Raw genomic sequence first — 8341 nt, 5'->3', positions numbered from 1 at the left:
GAATGGCTTGTTCCTTCTTGCTTGAAATGTACATTTAACCAAGGAGACATGAGAAGCTAAGGGGCATGGAGCATGTCTGGAGTTCTAAGTCATCTACTGGTGCTATGTGAACTCCTCATGACTGTGACTTCTGATAAGGTGGCCGTGGGCTGGGGTCTGATATGGTGGCTCTGGGATTCAAGCATGATATTCACTGACTTCTGTCTGGAAGCTCCTGAAAGCTGGGGCAACAGTTTTCTGTCCAGCACCTACCGTGAATGTATGAATCCTATGCTTGATCTTAGGCAGAGCAATAAATATATCATAAATATGTAAATACACAAATGAGCAAGCCTTGTCTGGATGCATGCGAGTAGAGTATGGGATGCCCAGGAGGAAGCTCACTCAAAGGGCTACCACGAAGCTTGGGCAATTGGAGGACTGAGTGAAGCTGGGGGCCGATCTTGTGTTCTACAGTGGAGGGAAAGAAGGGCCTCTAGCTGCTGTCTGGGTTCACCACCAGTGTATAAGAATGAGGGTACGTTGGCTGGCAAAGAAATCAGAATAGCAAAGGAAATAGTAGAGTCTGTCTAGAAATTAGTAAGATTTAAAAGACGGTAGAGGAAGGGAAGGAGAGAGAGGGAAAGACAGAGGGGACAGAGAGAGGAGAGAGAGGAGAGAGAGAGGGGAGAGAGAGAGAGAGAGAGACAGAGACAGAGAGACAGAGACAGAGACAGAGAGACAGAGACAGAGACAGAGAGGGAGAGAGAGAGGAGTCAGTAAAACTCAAAACTGATTAGTTGAAAAGATTAATTAACCTTGTGTTATCTTTTGTCAAACCAAGCACAGAGAGATGGAGATGGACTGCAGGTGCTGTGTGGAACACTGACACAGGGTCTGAATAGACCAAAGGGATGTTAATGTAAGAGAAAGTAGATCTTGGAATTCAAGAGAAAAACTTACACTTTGACTAAAGATACCAGTTAATTTACCGTTTACATAAATTCAACAATTTGGTTGAAAAGGACAAATCAAAAGCTATTAGAACCACAATTCACTAAAAAGAATGAAGATGAAGAGCACAGTACACATTAAAAGAATTAAACTTTATTCTTATTTCAGTTGTGTGTGTATGTAGTGTATGTGTGTGTGGTGTATGCATGTGTGTATTTGGTATATGTATGTGTGTGGTATATGTGTGTGTGTGGTATATGCATATGTGTGTGTGTGTGTGGTGTATGCATATGCGGGTGTGTGTGGTATATGCATATGTGTGTGTGTGTGTGGTATATGCATGTGTGTGTGTGGTGTATGCATGTGTGTGTGTGGTGTATGCATGTGTGTGTGGTATATGCATGTGTGTGGTGTATGCATGTGTGTGTGGTATATGCATATGTGTGTGTGTGTGTGGTATATGCATGTGTGTGTGTGGTGTAGGCATGTGTGTGTGTGGTATATGCATGTGTGTGGTGTATGCATGTGTGTGTGGTGTATGCATATGTGTGTGTGGTGTATGTGTTTGTGTGTATGTGTGTGTGGTGTATGCATATGTGTGTGTGGTGTGCGTGTTTGTGTGTATGCGTGTGTGTGTGTGTGTGTGTGTCAGAATGTCATTTGATGTCTTCCTCTTTCACTCCTTTGAGATAGGGTCTCAGTGAGCTTGGAGCTTTTAGTTGGAATTTTTAGTTGGGCCTGTTGGTCACTAAGCTCTAGTTCCAGCCCCACTTCATCCCCTAGGTGCATACAACCATGCCTGGATTTATGCAGCTGTTGGGATCTGAACTCAGGCCTTCACACGTGGGCTGCAAGCTATTATCCACTGAGTCTCCCACCCTAAGAAAACTACACACACACACACACACACACACACACACACACACACACACACACACACCTTGATCCACAGGCAGCAGGGAGAGTCTGTCACCTTCATCAGATTTAAGTATATGGGACCTCAAAGCCTGTCCCCAATGACACACTCCCTCTAACAAGGCCACACCTAATAGTGCCACTATGGGGGTGGGGGTGGGGGGTGGCATGGCATCAATTTTCATTCAGACCATTTCAAAAGCACCACTGAAAAGAGGGATCAGCCTGGCTCTATCCAGCAGACATGAGTCTGTATGTAGAAGACCTGATAGGCTTTTCTGAGAGTGGTAAATATGTTTTTCAGATTTTCAGGATAAAAAAAAATCAGTGTTTAAAAGTTAGTCATATTTTTATATACTTACAATGAATGACCAAAAATTTAAATTTAGAACATAATAGCATTTTCAATAGCATAAAACACAAATTTCATAAGGACCAATCTGATAAAACTTGTGAAAGACTGAAAATTATAAAACATTCACCCAGAGAAATTAGAAGATACGCTAAATAAATGGATACTTACAGTTAATGTTCACAGAGCCAAAATTTTCCCTTGGTTGACTCATATGTTCAGTCTACATATGCTAAGATCGTGTGTGTGTGTGTGTGTGTGTGTGTGTGTGTGTGTGTGTGTGTGTGTGTGTGTGTTAGAGGTCAGGGAGAAGAAGGGAGAGAGGAGGAGGAGGGGGACGGGAGGAAAGAGACTGGAAAGCTGATGGTAGAATTCACGTGGAAATGAGAAGACCTGGATCACTCAAAATAGCTTTCAAAAAAGGCACAAAGCTGGAGGGCTCACATAGCCAACCTAAAAACCCACCATGACATTCTATAATGAAGACCTAGTGGTCTGACATCTGGATAGACACATAAATCAATAGAACTGAATTTGGAGATAAACGGCCAAGATATAGCTCACTCAGCCACAGTGAGCGCGTGGAGGAGCTGGAATTCTGCCTGTGGATGAGGTGAGAAACGGCACAATCACCTGGGAAAGCATTGTTTCTGAGCTTTAAACAAATAAGACATACAGCAGCCATAGGATTCAGAAGTTCCACTCTGGAGTATTTACCCAATAGAAAGTGGGTGACGTTGGGGAAAACATGTTGTGCGCGGTGACGTTTGTCTCACCTCATTTGGGAAAGCTCGAAACTGGTCAGATGTTGGTGAACATGTGGATAAACAGATAGGGGCCTTGCCCTACAGCAGGATGTGGCTCTGTACAAGAAGGAACCAAAGTTTGATGTATCAAAGGTCGATGAGCTGCAGTCATTACACTTTCTGAAAGCACCTGGCAGCATCCACTTATGTAAACATCTTGGAACTTTAAATCAATTTACCATCCAAAAAGCACATGGGTTCATAAGTGCATATGGACTTCTAATCTTACTGAACTTCGTATTTCAAATATGTATTGCTTGTTGCCTGCCAATTAATCAAAGGTAGCCCAATAAAGCTATTAAAAATAAGCAACACAGTTTTACCAGAGTTTCAACAATCTTATAGAAGTCACCTTCTATAAGAAGCCAAGGATGCTTAGTCATGGAGGTGAGTGCTAGGCCCAGATGGTTCCCCTTTCCCATGCTGGGTCCTTAAGATCTCATGTGACACCTCATCTCTGGCTTAGAGTTGCAATGGGGCAGTCTTCAGAGGGAGATTTCAGCAGGGAAGCATGACTGTAGAAGCCACTGTATTGGCATATTAGATCCCTGGGGTTGGAGGCTTGGTTTGCTGCTCCTCCTGGATTCCCTAGTGTTCCTTGGTGCATGGCTGCCTTGCTCCTCAGCACTTCGTAAGTCTTCTATCCAGGTCTGACGCTTCTTGTTAGGACTCCACCCTCCTCAGAGCACTACCACCTCCCGGATGACCCTAGGGTGTAATCATATCTGCCGCAGCTGTTTCCAAATGACTCCAGGTCGATGTTCCAGAAAAGATAGAGTTTTAAGGGAGACTCGTCCTACCTGGCTGATACTGTGGTCCATGGCACAGGCAGGTCTGTCTTTCTTAGAGTCCCCATGTTGCATTACCTGACTCAAATGTCTGAGGGCAGTGACATCAGGATGTCCCCACACTGAGAGGTGTCCCCAACAGCCCATACATTTGATCTTGGACCTTTGCAGTTGTGTAGGCAGAGGATACAGGAGGGTTTGGCAGGGACAATGGCAACTTGAGGTGGTCTGGAAAACAGGGGTCATCAAGGGACACAGCCCTCTGCCTTCAGGGTGATTACAACAGCTAACTAGGCCACTGTCTGATCTGGGGAGTTGGAGTTTTGGGAGGTACATGCCAGACCATACTCTACTCTCGTTGCTCCAGATGGTTTCTGGAGCTGCAGAGAACCCCTCTCAGGATGGAGGATAACCTTTTCTGCCATGGATAAGTGAGACCAGCTCCAGAGATTTGTACTTTAGGGAAATAAAAGTCTCCTTGCTAGCAAAGAGCTTCCTACTATGTAAAACAATAGATCGACTCTGAGGCCACTTGTGTTCATGACCGTCTGCAACATCCTTTACAGAAATTACATCTAAAGGACATCCCCCATCTCCTTGCTGGCAGAGAGATGCCTTCTTCAGGTAGAATGGATTGCTTTTCTAGAGGACAGTTTTGGAACCACTTGAGGGGAGTTAGGCCTCATAGGTGTAGGCTTCAGAGTGGTATTAATAAAGGTGTGTCCCTGCATTACCCCTTATGTGGCAGTAGACATTGAAGGTAGGGTATAACAGATAAGAGCTTCCTGGAAAGGGTTTGCCTCTTAGTATAACCACAACCTTGCCCTAGCTGAATTGGACTCACCATTGATGGTAGAGATAGCTATTCAGAATAGCAAGGCCTTGCATACCCTGGATGACACAGGGCTGAGGATGTGGGTTCCAGATGTGAGTTTAAGGACAAACAAGTTGTTAGATGAGTGGAGTGGCTCACATGCATTGATGAAGACCTTTCAAGTTAATGTCCAAGGAGCTAAATATCTCACTGAGGCACATGGAAGGAAAAAGCACCAATCACCGGCTTCTCTCGAGAGGAAGGCCCTCATATAAGTCTACTGTGCAGACTGAGACAGAGTCTAACGTCACTCATGATGTCATTTGTCCACAATGCCTTGATCATGCCATGTGAGGAAGCAGACCTAGGACTGAGGAAAGCAAAGACCCGCTGGACCAGAGGGTAGAGAAGCTTGTGTGGGAGGCCAGGTGTGGGGCTAGTGGGCTTTGTGTTAGCCAGAAAGCAAAATGGAGAAGCAAGCTGTAACGGAGGGATTTAATGGGGGAATGGGATGGATAGAGTGAGAGGATGGGACAGGGATGAATGGAGGGAGAATGAAAGATCTGGAATAGATGGAGGGACAGGGATGATGGAGACATGGAGGGAAGGAAGCGTTGGGATGGATAGAATGATGGGGATGGAGGAAAGGACTGGGAGGGATAGGAATAGAAGGAGGATGGGGTTGACTGTAGAGCCTAAGGGAAAGATGGTTGGTTGGTCAGACTCTCAGAGCCCCACTGCAGACTTACTTGCAAGAATTGAAAGAGTCAACCTTTGGTGTACTGTAACTTTTCTGTGTTGTGGTCCACAAGTCCTTCCACTCCTGTTAGTTGATCTTCTCCTTAGCACTGACATAAAGGATGGTCATTTGGATGCTTTGCAAAGCTGGACCATAAGACATTCGCGGCATGATGACCATGGGGGTCACGCTTAGCCATGGTCTTCTTTGGAGGGTTTGAGATGTACCTGTTCATGGCTGTACTCTACCACACCAGGGGTTCTGGTGTTTCTCCTCACACCGCTTCTGGCTGGAGACCTCCAGTGTGCCTTTCTCAGGCACCATGAAGGAATGTCTTGTACGTCACAGCTCAGTCTTGACCTCCTAGGGTCGGTGTGAACCTGGCTCAGCATAGTTGCTTCAACACACACCGTGAGAAGCATGGCTACTGTAACCTCCCTCTCTGTCAGGTAGTGGTACCTGTGAGACGGAGAGAGCTGCTGAGGCATCAAAGGCACAGGTCTGCAGACTGTAGAGTTGGCTATACTTTCCCTCCAACACAGTACTGGAGCAAGGACAGATACTGTTTGCAGAAGCATGACCTGGACAAAAATGAATCCTCAGACTGAGACCTGGTCCTGTTTAATATCATGTTCCTCTGGCCCCAAGTTGTTAACTGGAAGGATCAGAATCCTGGGCACTCTGCTACAGCTGAAGCATCTAATGTCTACATACCTATGTCTTATTGTTCATCCATCCATCCATCCATCCATTCATTCCTCCAAACTGCAGCTTTCCTGCCAGGAGTGCTCCATTTAAACAGTGCATGTGTGATAGAAACAGTATAGCAGTCCACACTCATCACCCTGGATACCACTTTCCAGCCCTTGGTCTGAGGTGTGGCCATTAAGTGTTCCCAGCACTGGTCTAAAAGACTGAAAAAAGTCCTTGCTTCCTGACCTACACAGCTCCATTGTTCCCCAGGGGCACTCAGCCTGTGAGAGGCACAGGGCTTCAAGGGTTAACAGTCCATGACATGGGAAAACACAGATGACCCGAAAGAAAGTCTGGGGGCAGGGCTGAGCCAACATTAGCAGCTGCTGGAGTGGGACGTTTTTCCCATTAGAAGTGGTAATGGTCTTAGGTAGTTACTGCTTCGAGCCAATCCAGCCATCCCAGCCACTCTACATGGAACTGCTGCCCCTCTCTATCAGAGCAGCTTTGCTGACGTGCAAGAGGTGGGGGTTTGTGAATACCCAGTGAATTCCATGTCTAGCATAGTGTTCTACTACACCCCCAACACCTAAGTTTGTCTCTTACTACAGATCTAGGGTAAGCTTGGGACACAGCATGAGAGCAAAAGAAGGGCTCTGAGAAATTCTGATAGCTCTTCTGACTCAAGGACCTGTAGGGAGCTGGGGGCTGGCAATTCCCTACTCCCTGCCTTCCACTGGCTATCAGAATAAAGGACGCCTGGAAGTTGCCAGGCAGCCTGCCCCCGGCTTTCATCACTAGCATCCTTAGGGACTCACTAGGGCATGGCCACAGAGTGTCTGGCCGAGGGCAATGGCTTGATAGGTGGGGTTCTGTACTCTATAGCTTCTTGAGTTTACAATGAAATGTTTCCTGTTGACTGTGGTGGGAGAATGGCAGAACCCGCAAAGAGTGGTTTGTTCCACATGACGCTGTATGATTCTCAAGGAAGCAGGACCGTCGTGGCATCTCAGGAATGCTCTCAGCCCGAGTACCTCTCACCTCTGCACCGAGCATCTGTGATGTCGAAGGCATTTCCCTCTCCCGCTTTACTGCCTACTCATGCTTGCACATGCTGCTGCCCCCAGGCTTTGGGGAGAACCCACCTTCCTGTTCCTTTCCAGAGACACGTTTCTTAACTTCTCCATAGTCAGGATCCAGGTAGGGCTCATGAGAAGGAGGAATGGCATGTCTGCTACTCAGGATGATGATGGCGCCTTCCTTGGCAGCACCCAGCCTGGGGTGTCTACACATTGATGTTCTGGGGGATGATGGTGGAGCTTTCCCCGGCAGTGCCTGTCGCTGCCTGTCTGCACACTGGTGCTCAAGGTAGAGGGAAGTAGCACTTTCCCCACAGGGGCTGGCAATCCCACTCCTCAGTGAGCCAGACCCACTATCCCAGCATTTAGTCTGAGGCAGAGGTGGCTTTAGACAGTGGCAGGCAGCAGAGATGGGAAAGTCGTGTTTGTTGTCAAGACTCAGAAATGGGCTGCCTTATCTAATTGATAGGTGATTCTCCTGGCTGTCCTCTCTTTAGTAAGAGTGAGTGTCCTATTGCAGGAAAGGAGGAAAAGAAAACAGAATATATGGACGATAAAATGCCGCTGGACAGGCAAGAAGACAGCAGGTGCTGGGAAATTCCCGCTCAGCCTCAGGTGTTCCTTGGGTTATAGCCACACCTGCTTGCAGATGCCTCATTCAGCCTGTAGGCTGGCTGGCTTTGCTTGCAGGTGGGTGGGTAGGCAAGCCCTTGGAAGAGCTTAGCCTAGTTCCCATTGTCCCTGTCAAAACACAGGGCTCCATAGAAACTCCTATAACATATGGGATCTGAGATTCAAATATCACACACAGTGAGATGTGATGTAGCTATCTCTCCAGGATGTCATGGCCACTGGACAAGGAGACGTACCATAAGAGGAGAGAGATTCCCCAAGGACGGTCTCAGTGGGTCATAGTTAGTCTGAGGACTCTGGCTTCTTGGAGGTGCCATGGCTGAGAGAACAGGATGGAACCATGTCTTACTTTCTTTTTCTACTATGTGGCATCGTTACAATCTGGTTTAGGAAGAATATGGCTTAGGGAACTTGGAAGGACTCGTAGTACAGCCAGCCTGAGAAATACGAAGGTCTTCATGGGGACGGGGAGCCTCTTGTGGTAGAGGTAGGTAGGCACTTGGGCACATATGATGGTTGATTTTGATTGGCAAACTTGGTTGGGTTTTAAAGCAATTAGGAGATGGTATACTAAGGGATAAGAGTCACT

This window comes from Rattus norvegicus, chromosome 1 (genome assembly GCF_036323735.1).
Source record: "Rattus norvegicus strain BN/NHsdMcwi chromosome 1, GRCr8, whole genome shotgun sequence".
NCBI lineage: Eukaryota > Metazoa > Chordata > Mammalia > Rodentia > Muridae > Rattus > Rattus norvegicus.
This window is presented reverse-complemented; position numbering follows the sequence as displayed.